The sequence below is a fragment of the Myotis davidii genome, unplaced genomic scaffold, assembly GCF_000327345.1.
Source record: "Myotis davidii unplaced genomic scaffold, ASM32734v1 scaffold274, whole genome shotgun sequence".
NCBI lineage: Eukaryota > Metazoa > Chordata > Mammalia > Chiroptera > Vespertilionidae > Myotis > Myotis davidii.
The window spans coordinates 784526-807788 of NW_006285613.1; the positions used below are offsets into that span (position 1 = coordinate 784526).

General features: G+C 38.3%; 1 long non-coding RNA gene and 1 pseudogene across 1 annotated transcript in view; both read left to right on the forward strand.

Moving 5' to 3' along the window:
- The first annotated feature begins 4476 nt into the window (after positions 1-4476).
- The window catches only part of LOC107181934, a 19820-nt gene continuing 1033 nt past the window's right edge, over positions 4477-23263 (forward strand). The window contains exons 1-2 of the long non-coding RNA XR_001512651.1: positions 4477-4568; positions 13712-13718. This is a non-coding gene — a long non-coding RNA (uncharacterized LOC107181934). The remainder of the gene's footprint in view (positions 4569-13711; positions 13719-23263) is intronic.
- Positions 5338-6246, forward strand: LOC102772355 (annotated as a pseudogene).

Below are 23263 nucleotides of genomic sequence, written 5' to 3' on the forward strand. Positions count from 1 at the left end.
CCACGCAGCTTGCTTGTTCAGTCGTTTGGTTGTCCCTCACTAACCCCCCTGCCAGCCTGGTTGTAGGCAGCCATCTTGTGAGGGCATGAGGGAGATATCTGCATATTACCTCTTTATTATATAGGATGTTTGCCAATTTGATGTAGAGAACAAAATGCAAGATGGATTATTTTAAAGAGGCATAGTATTCTCTATCATTGTTTTCTTTTGTACTCCTGAATATAGAAAAATATTCTACCATGTCCCAGTTAAGCTATAGTGAAACAAAAACAAAGCCCTATCTCTAGATATGGAACAGAAAGTCAAAGGGTAAGTCGTGCCCCTGGCAGCTATAATGGGGATAGCAAATAACACCAAGGGCTGGTGGCAAACTCAGGGTACGGCTCTGCCATTATCTGCTCCTCTAGGGCCAACCTCAAAAGGCAATGTTTCTTTTTCCTTATTTTACCCAACAACAAAGATAGACTTATTTGGGGTTTTTTTTGTTTTTAATTGGCATGGAATTAACAGATAATAAAATTTACTAATTTTAGGTGTACAGCCTTAAATATATATATGAGGCTATCACCACCACTACAATCATATTGAACACTTCCATCACCCCAAAAAGTTCAAATATAGTATTTCTTTGTAGTCAGTCCCTTCCTCTTGTTCCTGGCCCTGGCAACCAGTGATCCATTTTCTGACATTATAGTTTTGCCTTTTCTAATTTTTCATACAAATAGAATCATAAGATAATGTAATATACAGCATGATGACTATAGTTAATAGTACCATATTGAGTACTGGATATATATTTTTTTAACTTGTAAGGAGATGACATGTTAATTTGACTGTAGTAATCATTTCACTATGTAAAAGGCATTGTTTCTGTACATACTAGTAGTCTTCCTGCATCTTCAATTTATTATTTACAATATATTCCTAACCTACTTATGAAAGAGGCTTACAAAAAACACACATAGAATAGTCTATAATGAAGATTGTAGAAGATATTCAAAATCACAGAACAGCTTTTTATTAAGAATGCTATTTCCAGTTGACTACATGTTTAGAACAAACTCTACCTTCAAACCGCTGTTGCTAAGACCATATTAACATAATCAGGATACAGCCTGCCAGATTATAATTGCATTTACAATGCTAGATTCTGTTATAAACTATGAATTGCCATCATGTACGTTCAGTAGGGCTGACTCTCATTCTCTCTATCTTTTTTTATTTATTCATTCAACATTCATTGAACTTTCCCTGTGCCACCGGCATTCTGGGAAGCACATCCGCAGCATGAGCCAAGCTCATTCTGCAATTTTCCTGCATCCGGTGGCCTCCTCTGGCAGGAAAGAAATTTTTCAAAGATATATGACATAATGATGAGGTGCTGACATTTCTGTTTTGTTAACATTGATGAGCTCAGAGAAATTTCCCCTGTGTTCTCTGCCTTTTAAAAAATGAGCTTAGTGAGTAGAAGGAATATGAGCAATCAAAACAAAACCAATAGAGTAAATACTTGATGTAGGAAATTGCTTCAGTTTTTTGAGGGGATTGGGGAAAGCAGAGGAAGTAAGTTTGCATTGGCTAAAAGGACAGAAAAATATTAGACAAGTTATGAGGAAATAATAATGAATCTACTCACTGTTCCTGGGGAAGGGTTATACAAAGAGTGGTTTTGCAGTCTCTCCTAAAAAAAGAGGGAAAAATCAAGTCATTAAGTGAAGACTCCTACCACCCAAAGTATCACTATTCCTTCAATGACTATTGATAAGAGCATTATTATTACTGTATCAAAGTGAATTGGCCCCCAAATGATCACTTTCTTTAGGGCTTTGATTATTCATACTGGGAGAGCTTCTACTCAGTGCCCTCATCTGGATGGTGGGTAGACTACATGCTTCAAAGGGGGTAGGCACCCTGGTTAACACACAAGCACAAACTCTAAAATGTTATTCCTTCAAATACTTGATTAACATTTAATGATTTTACAAGGAAATATTTATATGTAATGTTTAAATTCTGGTGCAAATTAACATGAAAGCCCTTTGCCTTGGAAGCAGAGCCCATTTGGATATGCTATGCTAAGGTTGTCAAGCACTCTCAGCTTTGCAGAGAAGGAGCTAGAGGAAGTTGGTGAGAGCAAGAGTTGGTAGGTTAGCTGGGGTCTCCAAGGTTATCAAGAAAAAGACAGAAAATCCTGGCCAAAGTGAATGCTTTTGAAAATGACAGAGAACAAAAAAGCCACTGAAATCATAAAAGCTGATTGTTTACATAAAAGAAAGTAACTCCAAGTAGATTTCATTTTTCTTTCTTATTGTTATTACTTATACTTAGCTTTCCATTCAAAGCTTCCTAGTCTATGCTTGATCTGCAGCGCCAAACACATTTAACGTTAAGTAGTTAGCTTCAGTATAAAATTAGTCACTATGTAATTACTGGAAAGACAAGTTCATAGCTGTAAAAGAAACGACAGAACTCTTTAAAACTCCTTCCATGCTGAGGAAATGTTTGTTCCTTCCAGGGTATCATTTTTTCAAACTGCTTTTCAGACTTCCTAGATTTTGTGGAGATTTTCAAAAACAAAGCAAGGTTTCAAATGGTTATGTGAAATTTTATAATTTGCTAGAGGATATATTTCTTATTTATTCCTTCTTATTTTTTTATATCACTGCCTCCAAATTCGATTTTACCCACACTGTGTCACTGCAGTTATGAGTGAAACATTTGTTTAGTAAATATTTATTGAATAACTTGCAGTCAACATAGTATCTCACAAATAGTCAGTGCTCAATAAAAAAAAAATAATAAGTTGGCTACATCTGGAATGTGTGTTTATTCTGAGGGCACCTCGTAGCTCTTTAAAGATACATGAAATGCAGATTCTACCTCCAGCTAGGATCTAGAAAATAGAAAAGTCCATGTGAGTTGTATAGAAAACCATCATGGAATTCAGAGCAAGAAGAACACTCCCTTATGGGGGGTTTCAGAGAAGTACTTCTGATAAAGGAGGCCTTAGAGCTTGAACAAGAAAGATGTCTAGAATTCAGGTCTCTGGATACATAGCAAAGGGTCACAGTGGGCTGAGGGAACATGAGAGAACATAAGCAGAGACGTGAAATGTGTATGGGCACTTCAGTCCCAGCTTTAGGTAAAGAATTATAGTCTACTAGAGGCCCAGTGTATGAAATTCGTGTGTGGGTAGAGTCCCTAGGCCTGGCTGGCGATCAGGGCCGATCTGTGGGGTGACCGGTGGGGTGATCAGGGCCCCCCCACTCGTACCCACCTTGGCTGGCCTGGTGCTGCCCACTCGCCAGCCCTGTCCTCCACCTCTGCTGCTGGTCATCTCCCTCTGAGGGGTGACTGGCAGAGTGATGGGGGGGCCCCCACTGGCACCCGCCTTGGCTGGCCTGGGAACTGCAGGCTGGGGGCAGCTCCTGCATTGAGTATCTCCCCCTGGTGGTCACTGTGCATCATAGCAACGGGTCCTTCTGCCAGTCGTTCTGCTGTTCAGTCAATTTGCATATTAGGCTTTTATTATATAGAATGCTACTGAGAATGAAAAAAGGAATAACATAAAAGGCAAGAGAGAAAATTATCAATCCAATATTCAATTTAAAATGTTTCATTCCTTCAACTAGCATTGAGCACCTATTAGATCTATGAACTGATTATACAAAGACCAGTAAAACAAAATTTTTATCCTTGAATTTTTCATAGTTTAGTGGTGAAGACCAACATATAACTCAATGTTTTCAATATAAGTACTATGTTAAAGTAGACAGAGAAGGAGCATATAACTCTGACTGGGGAGGAAAGTCAAGGAAAGCTTCTTTAGAATATAAAATGAAACTTAACCTTGAAGGTGAAAAAGCAATTAACAGGTAAGTGAAAAGGCGTGGCCAGGGAGGCCTCAGACACAGTGCTGGGGCTGCAGGTGCAGGCAGTGAAGTAAGGTTTCTTACAATTCTATTTCCACACACTCCATCCAACATACATGATTAACTACAAACCCATTTAAAGTTTGCTTTATCAGCACTTGCTTTATAAATAAACTAGAGGCCCCATGCACAAATTCATGCACCAGTGGGGTCCATTGGCCTGGCCTGCAGGATTGGGCCGAAACTGGCTCTCCGACATCCCCTAAGGGGTCCCAGATTGCGAGAGGGCACAGACCAGGCTGAGGGACCCCACTGGTGCAAAATCAGGGCCAGGGAGGGATGCGGGAGATTGGCAAGCCAGGGAGGTACCGCAGGAAAGCTCTAGGGCAGTGGTTCTCAACCTGTGGGTCGCAATCCCTTTGGTGGTTGAACAACCCTTTCACAGGGGTCACCTAGCACCATCCTGCATATCAGATATTTACATTATGATTCATAACAGTAGCAACATTACAGTTATGAAGTAGCAACGAAAATAATTTTATGGTTGGGTCACAACATGAGGAACTGTATTTAAAGGGCCAGAAGGTTGAGAACCACTGTTCTAGGGCATGTTCAGCCCGTCTTGCTCAGTCTCGATGGGCCAGACCCCAGCACCAAGCTAACCTGCTGGTCGGAGTGTCTACCCGCTGTTGGTCAGTGCACATCATAGCAACTGGTTGACTGCTCCCTGGTGGTCAGTGCACATCACAGTGAGTGGTTGAGCAGCCTTAGCATATCATTAGCATATTATACTTTGATTGGTTGAATGGATGATCAGATGATTGGACACTTAGCATATTAGACATTTATTATATAGGATAGGACATTAACATTTCATTCATTCAACAAATATTTATTAAGCCAAGCTCGTCCACACAGTGTTCTCTGCTTTTTAAATTCCTTCCTAGCTTTTCTCATGTAGTTTTCTCTCCCTGGCTTGGCAATCTTCTCCATCTCCACACACCAAACTTTTACCCATCCACCAAGGCCCATCTATTCAAAGCCATAATTTTAGTGGGACCTTTGTTAATATCTCAAAAAAAATTATTTCTACTTACCCCATACGCTTTCCTTGTCTTACATTGTTATACTACATTTTTATTTCTATAATTATGTTGATACCAAAATTCAATAGAATATTGTGATTTGTTTCTCTTTTTATCCTGTATAAGACTAGAATGTTTTACACCACCAACTTTTGCTGAAGTGAATTGACAAGATTATTTCAAGAATAAATCAAGTATATATGTGGGGTCTATATTTATAGGTCTATAAATAAATGTAGCATATATTTGTATATACAGATCCTTATATAAACATCAACTGACAGACACAGCCATTTCAGTACATAGAGACAGCACCAGGGCAAGTGCGAGCCAATTGGGCACTGGGTGACCTTGTGCTTGCTGAGGAAAAGTAATTAAACATGGGCAAGAGAGATCCTATGAAGCCAAGAGACAAAATGTCATTGTATGCTTTCTTTGTGCAAACTTGCTCGGAGGAACACAAGAAAAAATACCCAGATGCTTCAGTCAACTTCTCAGAGATTTCTAAGAAGTGCTCAGAGAGGTGGAAGACCATATCTGCTAAGGAGAAAGGAAAATTTGAAGAGATGGCAAAGGTGGACAAGGCCCATTATAAGAGAGAAGTGAAAACTTATATCTCTCCTAAAGGGAAAACAAAAAGGAAATTATAGGATCCCAAGGTAACCAAGATGCCTCCTTCAGCCTTTTGTTTGTTTGTTTTGATCTGAGTATCGCCCAAAAGTCAAAGGAGAGCATCCCGCCTATCCACTGGTGACATTTCAAAGAATCTGGGAGAGATGTGGAATAACCCTGCTGCAGATGACAAGCAGCCTTATGAAAAGAAGGCTGCTAAACTGAAGAAGAAATATGAAAAGGATACTACTGCATACCAAGCTAAAGGAAAGTCTGATGTGGCCAAAAAGGGAGATGTCAAGGTTGAAAAAAGCAAGAAAAAGAAGAAAGAGGAGCCCTAACTGGTTTGGCTCAGTGTATAGAGCATTGGCCTGTGGACTGAAAGGTCCCAGGTTTGATTCCAGTCAAGGGCATATACCTTGGTTGTGGGTACATCCCCAATAGGAGGTGTGCAGGAGGCAGCTGATTGATGTTTCTCTCTCATTGATGTTTCTAACTTTCTATCCCTCTCCCTTCCTCTCTGTAAAAAAAGTCAATAAAATATATTTAAAAAGAAGAAGGAAGAGGAGGAAGATGTAGAGGATGAGGACAAAGATGAAGAAGATGATGAAGATGAAAGTGATGATAATAAATAAGTTGGTTGTAGTGCAGTTTTTTCTTGTCTATAAAGCATTTAAACCCCCTCCTCCCCAACACAATTCACACCTCTTCTTTTTTTTTTTCAGAGAGGAAGGGAAAGGGAGAGAGAGATAGAAACATCAATGATGAGAGAGCACCACTGATTGGCTGCCTCCTGCACAACCCCTACTGGGTCGAACCTACAATCTGGGCATGTGCCCTAGACCAGAATCGAACCCGGGAACCTGCAGGCCGACACTCTGTCCACTGAGTCAAACCGAATAGGGCAATTCACTCCTTTTTTTAAAAAAAATTGAAACGTGAAAAAAAATGTCTACTGACATATGTAAAAACAAAATGCACCTTCAGCAAAATTTTCTATAGTATTTTTACTACTTTTCTCCATAGTTTTGATCTGTACAATGAACTAGTGATACTAGAGAATAAAATCTTGGAAAGCATGCTAGAAGGGTGTTAATACTGAATAACTTCAAATATATGACATTATAAAAAAGATTAAACTATAGGGAAAAAAAGAATGTTGTCCTAGTCTATGGTCGGCAAACTGCAGCTTGCGAGCCACATGTGGCTCTTTGGCCCCTTGAGTGTGGCTCTTCCTACACCTTAGGAGTATCCTAATTAAGTTAATAACAATGTACCTACCTATATAGTTTAAGTTTAAAAAATTTGGCTCTCAAAAGAAATTTCAATCATTGTACTGTTGATATTTGGCTCTGTTGACTAATGAGTTTGCCAACCACTGCCCTAGCTGGTTTGGGTAGAGTATCAGCCTGTGGACTGAAGGGTCCCGGGCTTGATTCCAGTCAAGGGCACATGCCTGGGTTGTGGGCTCTGTCCCCAGTGTGAGGCGTGCAGGAGGCAGCTGATCAATGATTCTCTCTCATCATTCATGTTTCTATCTCTCTCTCCCTCTCACTTCCTCTCTGAAATCAATAAAAAATATATTTTTTAAAAAGAATGTTGACCGGTTTCAGGGTTTATGGATGGGGTATGAAGTTTGACTGCAAAAGGGATATGGGACCACTTTTGGGATGATGAATGTGTTCTAAATTTTAACTATAGTGGTGATTGCATGACCTGGTATATTTACCAAAACTCACTGACTTTATTTTCAAATGTGTGCTTAATAGTATGTAACTTATACTTCAATAAAGTTATTTTAAAACATATATTATTCTAAATATATATCCCCAAGTTTAAGCCTGGTCCCCTGAACACCAAATGTTTTTGTATGTTGACATAGCTTTTGACAAGTTGATGAAGAAATTATAATGCTTATGAGGAAAGATGATATCAAGTAACTTTTATATTATGTAGAAAAAGAATCCATTGGCTCATAAATAACATACTAAATATTTGATGGAAGTTGGAAATCTTATATAACATTTATTCATTTTTACTGAAAACCCATATTCTTGAGACGTGACAAAAACTTCAGCATGACTTAAGGGGAGAACATAGAAAGATACAAGAATCATCACAGCATCCACATATGGGGAATTAGGTACAAGATAAAAAAGAGTGGTGCTGGAAATATTAATACATCAAGAAACTTTTATTTCCTCAAATAAAATGGGAAGAGCTGAAACCAGGGGGGAAAAAAAAAAGGCTGGTGGCCAAGACACTAGAAAATTGATCACTGGAATTTAAATTACCCTAAAATTAACTTTAATACTGCATTCCCAAATTAATGATGAAAGAACATACATTTGAGGTTGCATATGGACAGAACAGTTAAACAGTAGGACAATTATAAAATTGGCACACAGGAAATGACTTCAGGATATTAGAAATGGAAATAGACAAGGGGAAGAAGCTCTGGGGCTCCAAGAAACAAAGGCCAGACATTATGCAGTAATATTCTAATATTAGTCTGCTGATAAAATTCTATTTTCAAATCTCATTACCAAAGAACTCCACAGTACATCCACTTTCTGTTGTCTAGAATTTCATTACAGTGAATGTTCTCTTCCCAGTCAATGGATCTTGGTAAGCAAAATCCTCTCTAGTTTAAGCAAGTTACTGTGAATTATGAATAAAAAAATAAAATCTTCAAAATCAGCTACTTGCTTATAAGGAAATATTAAGTATTCACCTCACCCTTGCTTAGTCACAAAATCTTGTGTGTGTGCTTTGTGTGTGTTAGAAGATTGGGTGGATTTTCCTGAGTTAGTCATGAGATGAAGAAGTCTAGTGTTTGAAGTCAATTATTTATTAGTACTGCCGCTAAAGGGTCCCCCGCTCTTGTCCCTCCTTGCCCATTCCCCCATTTCATTCTGTAACTTCTCAAAATATCTAATACCAAAATGCAACAGTGTAAAGGCCTAGCTCTTTTCTTCAGTTGAAGTTTAATTACTTTAAAGTTTAGTGTCATATTAACTTTGTTAACCCACTTCCACTGGGTCTAAGAGAGAATCAAGAATAAAGGAGAGAAAGGCTTGCTATGGTGGAGCTTGGACTTGGAACCATAGCTCTGGTTCAGGTTCCACTGACTCTTGGACAATTCATAGAAATACATACCCCATGTGTTTTCAGCGCGCTGGGCATGTATTAAGTTTCATTCACTGTAGTGTTTACCTCTTTATTTATCCTCCCCCCATCTCAAGACTGTAAATTCTTCTAAGGCAATGATTATCTTTGTTATCATTGAATCATTCCTACCCAAGACTGAAATAAATGACAGTAAACATGTCATTTCACCTCTTTGAGTTTCATTTTCCCATCTGTAAATTTTTAGGAAAAAACGACTTTTTGTGGTGCTCTTGTAAGGTTTGAGTGTATACAGAAACATAATGAAAAATTCATCATAAGGTAGAAAGTTACATAGCATCTCTTTATTCTAATTATTCAACTCTTAAAACAACTTACTCTATAGCCAATCAGTTCATGTTACAACAAATACCAATGTACTAAATCTATGTACAAGAAAATAATTTCAAGTTCTTTTTGTCAATCTATGTATTCAGATTAGTTAAGCAGATAAATCCAGAAAAAGAAATTATAGAATTTGGTTGATCCTTTCAAATTAGTAGTAACAAAAATTGCCTGGCAGCTAGATTTTTTAAAAATGGCATTTATGTGTAGCTCCACTCTTCCAAAAGCCAGGGATAGAAAAAGCCAAATATGAAATACATATCCCAAAGGAAACTACCAAGTTTTTTTCCTAAAGACACATAGCGAGGTGTCAATTATCTTGCACAAGTGTTGCATGTAAATACAGTCATCAATTTATTCATCTATTCTTCCTTACAGTTCATCCATTCAAACAACATTAAATATTCATTCAATAAATAATGCATTCTACAAATATATTTTGAGCATCTACTAGATGCAAGTTGCCAGTGAAGACAATGACAAGTAAAACATACTCTGTGCCTTAAAAGCACTAAGAAGTACTTGGGGGTAGGGGGGGCAGGAAGGGTATATTCATGAATTTGTGTGCACAGAGCCATGCTATTTATTTCAGTATTTAGTATGTGTGCTACATATATTGCTATAGAGAATTTTGGATATTTATTATAATGCCTTATTTGCAAATATAGTATTTTACTCTAACAAGAACATTAAAAAATTCTTAATATGGACCTTCAATGTCACTTGGAAAGTTACTCCTAGCTCAAAATACCTTCTATGTCAGTCTACCTTAGGGAGGTATTTCCAAGGAAATGCTATCTTTGGGACTAGTTGTCTGTATTAAAGCATTGCAGTGAAAGGTCATTGCTCAAGGTCAATCTGTGACCTACAGATTTCTGAGTTCCTGCCTTAACCCAGCTCTCTTGCTTGAAAAAAAATGACAGTGACAGATTAAATAGTAATAGATAAAAAATAATGAGACAAAATTGGGTTCAGAAGTTAAGTTTCATGTATCAGTGGATCAATTATAAAACAAAAATAGTGGACCTTAAATTTCAACATCATAAACTCCTGGACAGAAGGTAAGTGGTAGAAAAGGGAAACTGAGTTTTAGGGGTACAATGCAGATTAAAATATCTCCATATAAGAGAGGGGACAAGACCCAAACTACTCTAAACCAGGACTCACGTGAGACTCTCCTGCTCATGAGAAGAGGCTGACCATTTATCAACCTGGAGCAGTTACCTTACTGGAAACTCTGCACTTCAGGATAAAGGGTGACAAAGGCAGCCTCACAACCAGCAACTAAGTCAAGCCAGTTTCTAGCTCTGTGACTGGATTCCCAATGTTTACAGTATCATGATGGAAAACAAGTAAAGTGTCATTATAAAACTGTTTATGGACTAGCGTCCTGGGGGGAAGATTGAAAGCAACCAAAAACTTGTCTAAAATAGAAGGGACAGAGGAAAATTTTTAAATCCAATCTCACACTAGGTACAAAAATAAATTTCAGAAGGCCCAAAAAGCCTAGATGAAAAGGAAAAACTAAAACTTCAAAAACAAAATGGAGAATACCTCAGTAAATTCATGGTAGTTTTGCACAACAATAAATAAGTGAAACTGGTTGAGGTCAGAATATAGTTTAAAAGTTGTACCAAGAGATCTTGAAAATATATTGGGTAATAAGAGCTGTCTAGATGTTTCCAACATTTTTGGCTGGAGAAACAGAAAAATAATGTGTAAAACACTGAGTTTGAGAAGATTAGAGAGGGAGCAGGCTAGAGAAAAAATATTAGGAGTTATCTTTGGGCAAATTAGAATTAAAATTCCTATTAGACTTTCAAGTAGAGGTGTGAAATAGAAAGTTGAATATATGTGTCTGAGCTTTGGGGAGAAATCACATCCGGATATAAAAATTTGAACTTTGGAAGCTTACGGATATTACTTAAAGCCATGGAAGTAGATGAAATTGCCTAGGGAGTACGAGTGGGCAGGGAAGATATGCTGAAGAACTAAACCGTAAAGAATCTCATCAATTAGAGAGTGGGAAAAGTAGAAAGAACCAGCACAGGAGACTTAGAATGAGTGGCTAGGAAGACCCAAGGAACCCAAGGAGATCTTGTTCTAGAAACTAACTGAATAATATCAGAGGAAGAGGGAAGGGTAGGGGCTTGACTATATCAGAAATTTCTGAGAAGTCAAGTATGTAAGAACTTAGACTTGACCATGGGTTTGACAATATGGAGAAAAGACTGTTAGTGATCATGGCAAGTTGCAGTGGAGTGAAGGAGATGCAACTCTGGAATGGAATAGAAGAAAGAAAATGAGGAAGTTGAAGCAATAGGTATAGCTAGCTTCCTCAAGGAGTTTTCCTATAAAAAGAGAACAGAGAAATGAGCAGACAGCTGAAAGCAAAGAGCAGGAAGAACTTTTTTTCAAAATGGCATTTGAGTCTAATAGAAATATGTCATCAGAGAGAAAGAAGTCGATGATACAGAGAGAAAGTAAAATTATACAAGTTAAATAAGCAAAAACGGATTAAGATCTAGTCCACAGGAGGGGCATTTGGCCTTCTGTAGGAGAACACTTCTCCTACTGTAGCATATATGCTTTAGATCAATAGTCCAACTTTGTAGAGAGTTATCTATTTTATTCTTAGGTTTGGGTTTTTGGGTTCTCTTTTTAGTTGTAAAATAATGAGATGCCCTGTTGAGTCTTAGAGTATGTGTATCTCCATAAGGAGCCCCACATATGTGGAAATTACACATTCACCCCACGCACCTAAAGTAAGTGTGTGGCTCATGTTTGCAACACTTAAAGCAGGCAATCCTAGGGGAATCACCCAAGCTTTCAATAAAGGATTTCTTCAAATTGATCGCTCCAGAAACTATAAAAAAAAAAGTCACACACAACTCATAGTTCTTTAAGCAGAGTAATCTCAGCTAAATTAAAATTTGATGCAATGTTTAGACGCAGGGGTGGGCAAACTTTTTGACTCAAGGGCCACAATGGGTTCTTAAACTGGACCGGAGGGCCGGAACAAAAGCATGGATGGAGTGTTTGTGTGAACTAATATAAATTCAAAGTAAACATCATTACATAAAGGGGACGGTCTTTTTTTTTTTTTTAGTTTGATTCATTTCAAACGGACCAGATCCGGCCTGCAGGCCGTAGTTTGCCCACGGCTGGTTTAGAGGCTTGAGAAGATGTCCCATGGAGGGTGAGGGGGTGGGGGCGGGGAAATGGAAGGAAATGTCACAGAATGCATGAAACTGAATTTGGGGCCAACACTAATGAGAACTCTTTTAATTTTTTATTTTGGAAAATCTTGAATTTTTCATATATGACACAATGTAAGGCCCCTATACTATAGTGAGCCGATTTTAAAAGTATTTCTGAGTTTCCAATTCTGTATTTTTTCATCTATTTTTATGTGAGATATATATATATATATATTTTCAGATTCATGGCTATAGTTTTAAATAAATAACATATTTTGAAGTCATTACTAGAATAGCATACTCTTCCTTTTACTTTCACTTGAAATAACATAACAGTTTTCTAACAGTTCGTATTGAAGTGATTGGAAAACTACTAAATGTTATAAAAACACCTTATCCAGAACTCTGAAGAAACATTAAATTTTGAAAAATAATATATGCTACATTGCCTTGAAGTTTTAGACTATCTGAGATTTTATTTCAAAGTCAAAAGTTTAACAGTTGCCAATAATGATATGCAATTCAACTTCTATCATTTTTCCCCTCAGAATTATTAAGGTTTAACTTAAGCAGCTTCAAATAATTAAAATTTTCTCTCTACACATAACACTCTAACCAAGCCTGGAATTAATAAAGGTGCTTAATGTTCTTATTATATTTTTACTTCTATATATCACTGAATTAGTCAGCTGGGGCTACCATAACAAAATACCATAGGCTGGGTGGTGCAAGCAACAAGAATATATTTCTCACAATTCTGAAGGCTGGGAAGCCCAAGATCAAAATGACAGCTGATTCAGTTCCTGATGAGAACTCTCTTCCTGGCCTACAGATAGCTGCCTCCTTGCTGTATCCTCAGGTGGCAAATATAGAAAAAGGGTGAGAGGGGGTGGGAGGAAGAGGGGCTAAGGGGTGGGGAAGGAAAGGGAGAGGAAGGGAAAGAAGAAGAGAAAGAAAAAGAGATCTAGTCTCTTTTTCTTTTCTTACAATCCCATCCTTCATGACCACAGCTAACCCAAATTACCTCCCAAAGCCCCCACCGACCCACCAAATATCATTACTTTAGGAGGTAGGGCTTCAACATATGAATTTTGAGGGAACACAAACATTCAATCCATAAAACTCAACTTCTCATTTAATTAAGCAGAACAAAATATTGTGTCATTGCTAAGACATGTGAGCTGTCAGAGAGTACTTTGTCAAGAGCCTTCACATTGTGGCCATTTCTATGCACTTCTGTCCAAGAGTCAAACTAAGCAACCATGAGCACGGTATGAGGGCTTCTTCATAAAAACCATGGTCCTCACTGGGCCCCTAACCAAAGCATTTAACATCAGGCCAGGTACTTCAGGACACATTGGAAGAATATTTTATATGAGTGCTGTAATTGTACAATGCTTCATATAGCCTACTGCCTAGGTGAGTGAAGGTGGGGGGTGTATTTTCCTTTAATTTAGCCTTCAGATGGGCAGTAAATGAACCCAAAGACTAAAGTTTACTGAGCTGATAATTCAAGTAGTTACTTTTTTTTTTTCATTGAGCAGAAAGGAAATAATTTTATCATGTGCAAAACACAAGGGTTGGTTTAAGATCTTAAGAAATAAATTGGACCCGTAAATGGCTGACTTTTCTTGTCATCCCTTAAAAAAAATAGTTCCTTACGCTTGGAGACCTAAACCACAATATTGGTTTAGATCATTTTCCATAGGCCCACAGCCTTCAGATTAAACAGAAGTGAAGTAAAATAGCTTTTAAACATTAATGACTCCAAGCAATGTCAGGGCAGAACAAATAACTGGAAGGCAGATCCAGGTTTCACACACTGTTCTGGAAAAGACGCCCAAACAGCAGTTCAGCAAGGACCGCCTCTCTGCGCCCTGGGTTGTTTTCATTGCCTTTATGCTTATGTTTAGATGGAATAACAAAGAATGCAATGCATGATTCTGCCGGACGATTAAAAAATGAGAGACTTTATATGCGAAAACACTCCCATAAATATAGATAGAGAAAGATGCTCTGGACGAAAAAAAGTGAATATGTGGAAAAGAATAAGAACAACAAATAAAAGAGGACATGACTAGATTAGCTTGTACCAGTGCATTAATGGAACCTAAAGTTATTTTCACACCAAATCCCATCTCTATTTGTCTCCCTGTCACTCTCTCCATGTTGACAAGTCAGCCTTGACTAAGATTATTAACCCTGGAATGGCTAAGCATTCTTGAAGTAGGGTGTGAGAACAAAAGAAGCTGAAACTGTTCAGAGCTATAAGTATAGCTGAAAATGAAGAGTTCAGTCCATCAATGCACTTTCCCTAATGGAAGTGTGATGTCTGAGGTACACATTTGCAATGAAACATAAAAATGCAAGAAATCTATGCCTCTAAAAAATTTTCTAATTTAGAAAATTAGAGGCAATGTTTACAGAGTGGAGTCTATCTATATCTGAAAGGATACTGAAAAGGCCTCCATATGTTCTTTCTTTAAAAATGTTAATATTTCCTAAGTTTCTTTCCATTGAGCACCACATTTCTAAAGGCCCAGCTGCAGACTGGAGGCTCACCCAACATTTAGGAGCACTTATTGGAACTCTACGCTGCTCGGTGCTGAGGAAATTTTTCTTGAAGGACTAGGCTGCTGTACCATAGGTGCCAGTAATTTCAAAGAGAAGCCAAATTAGCTTGTCAGGCTGAACAATGAAGAAGTGGTGACACCTATGGGGAAAGGGCAGAGGGAGGTCGAAAACAAAATATTGGTTTTTCAGCTGCAGTAGGCACTCAAGATATGGTGAAATGTATTAAAGTCAATGTTCAGAAAGAATTCCCTTTAGAAATAAAGAAGATTCCATTCATATTTATGGAATTTTCTGACCAACAAGGTAATCCAACAGTGGAAAGAGCTAGAAGAGGATGATACGAAAACTCCTTCTAATATATTTCTAAGAGGATAGAAGCTTTCTGTCTGGAAGCTTGTGATTCCACTACCTAAGAGCAGATGGTTGAACCAGACTATTTCTAATATATATATTTATTTGTATAAGAAGGTCTGGCTCTGGGAAAGATGGAGTAGGCACACTCCATCTTCTCTCTCTCACACAGAATGCAACTATAATATAACAACTGGAACAGCTGTTTGAGAGCTCTACAAAGGAAAGAATAGCAGGTAGATTGGGAAAGAAGACAAGAGTTCAAAGTACCACCAAGCTTGTAATGAGTTTATACTTTTGTTAAATCCCTCAACCAGAATTCAGGTTAGCCAGAAACCCTGAAGTGGAAAAACTAAGGAGTGTCCTGATACACAGAAGAAGTAGGAGGAAAAGTCTTCTATTCTTTATTCCCCCTGTAGATTTGGATGCCCAAGACCATTTTCAAATGTTACTCTTTGGCTGGTAGGAACAAGTTGGCAAGAGTTAGTAGCCTGAGCCCTGGCTTGGTGATTAGTCAGATTTAGTTTTAAATGGTAGCTGTGCCACTCAAAAGTTCAGTAACCTTGATAATTACATAATTTCTCTGAGATTCCTTTTCCTCGTCAGCACAACAATAATAATACATTATAAGGCTTATATGCAAGTCATACTTCTGTGTTGCTAAAGGCTTTATCTGCAGGAAAATTCAATGTTTCTGAATTCATGTATAAAATGGAATACAAGTTATTTTATAACTTCCCAATTCAAGGTGTCATTTATGTCATTTCTTCAATCAAATGTCATGGGCTAAAGTTTTCAGGAAAATGTACAGATATAATTCTCAGTCATGTTACTCTAAGGTTAATTCTCTAGTTTCTTTTCCTGTGCCCACACAATAAGGTCAAATACACAAGTTCCTTTGATTAAAATCTCTGGTTGCCCTTGGCATTTAGATTGCCCTAGACATTTTAGTTGCCTCAAAATTCTCAAGCAGATTTTATTCTGCTTCTAGTCAAAATGGCAGAATAGGTAAACTCTGTGCTCACCTCCTCCCAAAACCACATCAAAATTACAGTTAAAGTATAGAACAACCATTATTGATAACCACATGAAGATGGTGGACATAAAAGGAGCCACATACTAAACCCAACAAGCTCAGGGGAGGCCTGCATGGTGGGCCTTGCAAATTCAGAGACCTAAAGTAACGACATAGGATGGTCTGAAATTAAAATTTTCTAACTAGCACTGGCCAGTGTGTTCAGTTGGTTGGAGTGTCAAATCCTGTGCACTAAAAGGTCATGGATTTGATTCCTCAACAGACACATACCTATGCTGCAGGTTCCATTCCCTGTCAAGGTGTGTACAGGAGGCAACCGATCGATGTATCTCTCTCACATCAATGTTTCTCTCTCTCCCATCCTCCGTCTCTAAAATTAAATTTTTTAATTTTTTTCCCTTTATTAAGATATTACAAATGTGTCCTTAGCCCCCCAATGTCCTCTCATCCCCCCAATCCTGCGCTCACCCTCACCCCCTGTTGTCCACATCCATCACTTATGCTCATATGCTTGCATACAAGTCCTTTGGTTGATCTCTCCCCCTCACCCCCACCCTCCCCTACCTTCCCTCTGAGTTTTGAGCATCTGATCAATGCTTCTCTGTCTCTACATCTGTTTTTGTTTATCAGTTTACGTTGTTCATTATAATCCACAAATGAGTGAGAGCGTGTGATATTTATCTTTCTCTGACTGACTTATTTCACTTAGCATAATGCTTTCTTAGCTCCATTCATGTTGTTGCAAATGGTAGGAGTTCCTTCCTTTTTATATCAGCATAGTATTCCATTGTGTAGATGTGCCAATGTTCATAGCAGCACAATTTACAATAGCTAAGATTTGGAATCAGCCTAAGTGCCCATCAGCAGATGGAATAAAATTGTTTATAAAAATTAAAAATTTTCTAACTAAAAGTGAGTCATAGCCGAAACTGGTTTGGCTCAGTGGATAGAGCGTCAGCCTGCGGACTGAAGGGTCCCAGGTTCGATTCCGGTCAAGGGCATGTACCTGGGTTGCGGGCACATCCCCAGTGGGAGATGTGTAGGAGGCAGCTGATCAATGTTTCTCTCTCATCGTTTTTTTTAACTCTATCTCTTTCCCATCCTCTCTGTGAAAAATCAATAAAATATATTAAAAAAATAAATAAAAGTGAGTCATAGCTAGTAGTCATGTCCTAGGCCAGTATCTTCCATGACAAAGGTCAATCTTCATCTTAACTGAGCCTGTCTTAACTGAGCCTATCTATAGTCTTTTTGCATCTACAATAACATACCTTTGCAATGTCAGAGTATTCTCCTTTTCCAGATTCCTCATAGCACAATCTCCTGCGAGAGCAGGAGACCACAGAATCCCTCATTGTTATTGTTATCATGTTAACTGTTAACTATACTAAACCCACAAATGTAAAAGTATGTATTTGTTTTACTTTTTATCCAATCCCAGATTCCCCCACTTTACTTTCTCCTGCCCCCCTAAACTATCACTAATTTAATGTAATCTCTTAGCCTCCTCCTTTGATTGGAATGTATAAAATAAGGTGCAAAACTGCCATTCTCTGGAGTATTTTCTCAGTCCTTTGAGACTATACTTCCCGGCAACTGTCTTCAGTTTGGCTCAAATAAACTCATAAAAATTCTCTACAGGTTTAAATGTTTCTTTGACAAGACTACCTGAACAGAATTCCTAAAACTAAGGATATAAAGAGTCACCATATCAAAGACAGTATAAGGGACAGAGACACAAAACAGGCAGGTCCCACACTCAGGGTGTGGCAATTAAAAATCTGGAGGGATTACTTGCCTGCAGAGGTCCCCCCGAGGAGTAGATGGCCCCCGTCTCACACCAGTGAGACCAGCGCACCAGTACCAGGAATAGGAGTCTCCATAACATCTGGCTCTGAAAATTAGCAGGGATTACACCCAACAAGGACAAGGGGCTACTGAAGACTGAGGCAAACATCTTAAGGGGCCAATACACAGACTCACCCACAAATTCACTAACTATAGGCTCCAGCACAGGGGCAGCTGCTTACACAGCACCAGGAACACACAAGGAGGAACTAAATTGACTAGTTTTGGGGTGAGGCTGGAGAGACAAGGGTCAACGCAGCTCTCTCTGGGGATGGAAGTGCTGGCAGGTGCTATTGTTCACTTCCCACCACCGAGCCAACCCAGTGCAGATATCAAATCTGTGCTATCCATTACCTTGGCTAAAACCGTTCTGCCTGGTGATTCCCTGAGACACTGCCCCACCCAACTCACCAGCTGGGTCCAAGGCTCTTCCAGCAAGTCCTCCACACAAATATCCTGTCTCAGCTCTCACTGAAGATTTCCCCCAAATCTCTCAGGGTCGAAAAATCCCAAACAAGCATCAGCCCACCTCAGTATGCCTTGTCACTCTTGCTAAGAGGCTCTGAGCTCAGCACAAGGGATAGCAGGTCTCAGTTTGCATTGTAACTCCCATCAGGTGGCCCTAAGCCTGGCATAAGCAGTGGGCCTGGATCTTAACATCAACTAAGCAACCGCAAGCCTAGCACCAGCAGCAGCTGACCCTGACCTGCACCAAAGTACCTGCCAAGAGGCTCCAGAAGCAACATATACAGTGACCATTTTCAGACCAAAGTACAGCACCACAAACCAGCTCCACAAATGACACGCCTGAAGGGCAGACTCAGCTGGAATCAGAGCCCAACTAAAACAACTCCCACCCTGTGGTCAGCACCCACACAACAGATCATCCTGTGTAGTCATGGTCAGCCCTCACAGCCAGTCATCCTAAGGATCAGCCCACCCACCGATGTGCTAACAGCAATTAGGCTCAACTGCAACAGAAGAGCACACACAACCCACACAGGGGACACTCCTAAAGCACCCAGCTCAGGTGAACAGGGAGACTGTGCCACTATGCCCCACAGGACACCTTCTGTATAAGGCCACTCCATCAAGACTGGGAGACATAGTACTACCTAATACATAGAAACAAATACAGAGAAGCATTTGAGGAGACAAAGAAACTTGCCCTAAAAGAAAAAAAAAATACAGGACAAAAGTTTAAAAAAAGAACTAAAGGAATGAAGATGAGCAATCTACCAAATACTGAGTTCAAAACACTGGTTATAGTAAACTTAAGGAAAGAATAGATGAACTCAATGAGAACTTCAACAAAGAGATAGAAACATAAAAATGGAGATAGAAAACATAAAAAGGGTCATTCAGAAATTAAGAACATATTCGAGGAAAGTAATAACAGATTAGATAAGCAGAAGATCAAATAAGTGATCTGGAAAACAAAGTAGCAGAACACACCCAATCAGAACAGCAAAAATAAAAAGGAATTTTTAAAAAGAGGATATTTTAAGGATTTTAAGGAACTTCTGAGACAATAGCAAGTGTACCAACATTATCATCATAGCGGTACTAGAGGGAGAAGAGAGAAAAGGATTGAAACTCTAATTGAAGAATAATGACTGAAACCTTCCCTAATCTGATGAAGGAAACAGACATACAAGTCCAGGAAGCAGAGTACCAAACAAGATGAACCCAAAGAGGCTCTCACCAAGATATATCAGAACTAAAATGCCAAAGGTTATAGATAAAGGGAGAATATTAAAAGCAGCAAGAGAAAAGCAGTTAAGTTACACACAAAGGTGCTGCCATAAAACTTTCAACTGATTTCTCAACAGAAACTTTGCAGGCCAGAAGGGATTGGCATAAAATATTAAAAATTTCTCATGTAAAAATATATTAATATCCTAAATAACTTGTTCATTTCCTTTACAAAAAAAATGCTGTTAAATTTTCCTTCATAATGTTTCAAAGGAATGGTTGCTCAAATTGTGACTTCAAAGGGTAATACCATTCTATAATTTCTTGATTTTTAGGAGTTTTAGAATATATAAATGTATAAGAAATGTTTCTTCCCTAGTAAAACCTAACTAAATAGTTAGTCTCTATTTAAAGGCGAGCTCAAGAGCATGTACATGCAAAGATCAGGCAAAATCTCTCATAATCAGGTTGTGAACTTCTTAAAAGGGGGGGCGGGGCACATCTCATATTTTTCTACCTTGCTTAGCATATTCAGCACAATTGGGCTGACAGATGATCACAACCAATTCTAGTTCCCAGGTAGTCAAAGCCTGGACATTCTACAAATTCAGTAAAATAGGGTAAAAATTCAAAAGGTAACCCTGTGAGTTTTAAAGTACCTTTTTTTTCATGATAAAGCAATTTAGTATTCTATAGAAAGCACTACATAAAAGTTCACTTCTTTTTTTGTGACTCATTCAGGACTAGTCTAGGTCAGTGATGGCGAACCTCATATTTTTGGTTGATTTTTCTGTGTTAAATGGCATTTAAATATATAAAATACCTATCAAAAATATACATCTGTGTTTTACCATGGTTGCCAATATCAAAAAATTTCTATATGTGACACGGCACCAGAGTTAAGTTAGGGTTTTTCAAAATGCTGACACGGTGAGCTCCAAAGGTTCGCCATCACTGGTCTAGGTGGACCCATGAGAAAAGGGTTATTTAATATAACAAAAGCCCTTTTTATCAGTAGTTAAATAAACCTCTTCAGAACCACAAGTGATTATCTTATTAATTTGTTTTCCTTCTTTTTTGTCTCACATAATTATTTTCAACTTTCTATATCAGCCTATTATCTTTTTTATAATTTAAAAGATAACAGTGGCTTTCCATGAATGCATTTAAAACCTTGCAAACCCCTCTCTTAGTGAGGAAAAAAAAAAACAACTTAAGGATTAAGCCAATTTTGTCTTCCTTCGAATGAATCCTTTTTTAAAAAAGGAAATGTCTATCATTTCTCCACCACATATTTCTTTCTACCATCTTCAATATGGTTCCTCATGAAGGATCATGAGGAGACTCACACCCTGAATATTTATGACTTTCATACAATATACTGTATAAGGACGCCCTAGATGACTAAGTGAAAACTATACTGGTGCCACTTGTATCTTTAGCCATACGTACATAGCTCAAGGAACATGATCAGCAGTACTGGCCCAATGAAGATTTAGTTTCAGATTGTGTCACCATATATGCATGATATCTTGACAGGACGTAAATCAACTCCGTATATGACAATGGTTTGGGAATTTATAAACATATAAATATATTCTTTCAGACCAATTTTTTTCACAGATCCACAGCCTTAAATGATCAACTGAGATGATTATTTCAAAAATGTCATGTGCATACAGAAATGATATGACCAAAAAACTTCTGTTTCGGCTCAGTGGATAGAGCATCAGCCTGCGGACTGAAAGGTCCCAGGTTCGATTCCGGTCAAGGGCATGTACCTTGGTTGTGGGCACATGAAGGAAAGTTTTACTTTACTCCAGCCTTAGTACTTGGATTTATCACACATGGTCACAGATGACTATCATTCAACTATTGCTGGATCTAGTTTTCTTGGAAAATAATGGTCATATTCTTAACCTTGTGTGCTATTGCTTTAAGCAAGGCTACACATTCATGCTTAAAGACTTTCAAGAAAATTAAGAAACTTAGAATGAACATTATAGGAATCATAGAGCCCATAAGAATTCATTATAGGAATCATGGAGCCCATAAAAATTAATCTCTTAAGAGATTAATCTTCTGATTTCAGTTCACTCCATTGTAAGCACACAACCAAGACCACTTAGCAATAATTTGGGGCATGGTGACATTAAATTTTAATGTGTCACTAGAAGATAAAGGAAATGTCAACATTCAAAGCCACCTAATACCTCACAGCTCTATGTACCAGGAAAATGAAAAACACTTTTGTGATTTGCATATTTTAGCAAGCATTTCTCTATCTCAAGTAACAGGGTTTTTTTTTTTATTCTTTTGTACTTTATAGCAGTTACAGAATAGAGAAAACTATCACACTCTTCTCCCCAGTCACCTCAAATATACCCTATAGGTTGAATTAAGTTTTTATCTAATTGGCTAAGAGAACATAAACTTCTCAGAAGTGAATTGGGCCCTGGTAAGTGTGGCTCAGCTGGTTGAGTGCTGTCCCATGCATGAGTAGGTCACCTGTTGGATTTCCAGTCAGGGCACATGCCCAGGTTGTGGGCTCAATCCTCAGTAGGGGCATGCGGGAGGCAACGGATCAATGTTTCTCACATCAATGTTGCTCTCTCTCTCTCTCTCTATCTCTCTCTCTCTCTCTCTCTCTCTCTCTCCCCCATCTTCTCTCTCTAAAGTCAATAAAAAACATATTTTTAAATAAGTGAATCGGGCACACAGAGCAGAAGGAGAGACCTCAGAGGGGCCTTCCCTAGCTACTGGTTCAACAGAAAGCAAGGCTGCTAGGGATACAGTACACATAACATAAACTATACAATGAGAATAACATTATCTACATTAAGGAATTATGAAGATTAGATGAGAAAAACCTATTAATAACAGAGTCATCTTAGGCTTAGCACTCTCAACCCCTATACATAATCACACAAACTCAGTTTTATTTCCTCAAATGTTCTTACCTCTCTTCACCTGCAGTGACCCTTGCATGATCCAAGAAAATCCCCAATTTTTCTGTGGCACCATCTTATCTAATCAGAGCTTGTATCATTCTGGGAGACTCATGATCAAACACTTCCATTAAAGGAAATGTTGGCAAACTTTAGGCACTCTTGAATCTTGAACCAAACTTGGAATCAGCAAGGTCACATTTTTATCTGGAGGAAAAAATTTGGAGTCTGTACTAGGGTCCCTTAACCACATCTCTACCTCCTGGTCTTCAGCCTTCTAGAAAGCCCACATACATTTTTGCAATTCAATTGAACAAATATTTCTTAGGAATAAGGTATATGTTTAGTGCTGGGACACCAATAGTTAACAACAGAGATATGTCTCTGTTCAGGAGTTTGATAATCAAATAGTAACACAGTTAACTTATTATGTAGCTACAAAGAGTGAGAAGTAACATGAATGAAAATCATGGTGAGAAAATGGGTGTGTGTGTGTGTGTGTGTGTGTGTCAAAGAGATAAAGGAGGGG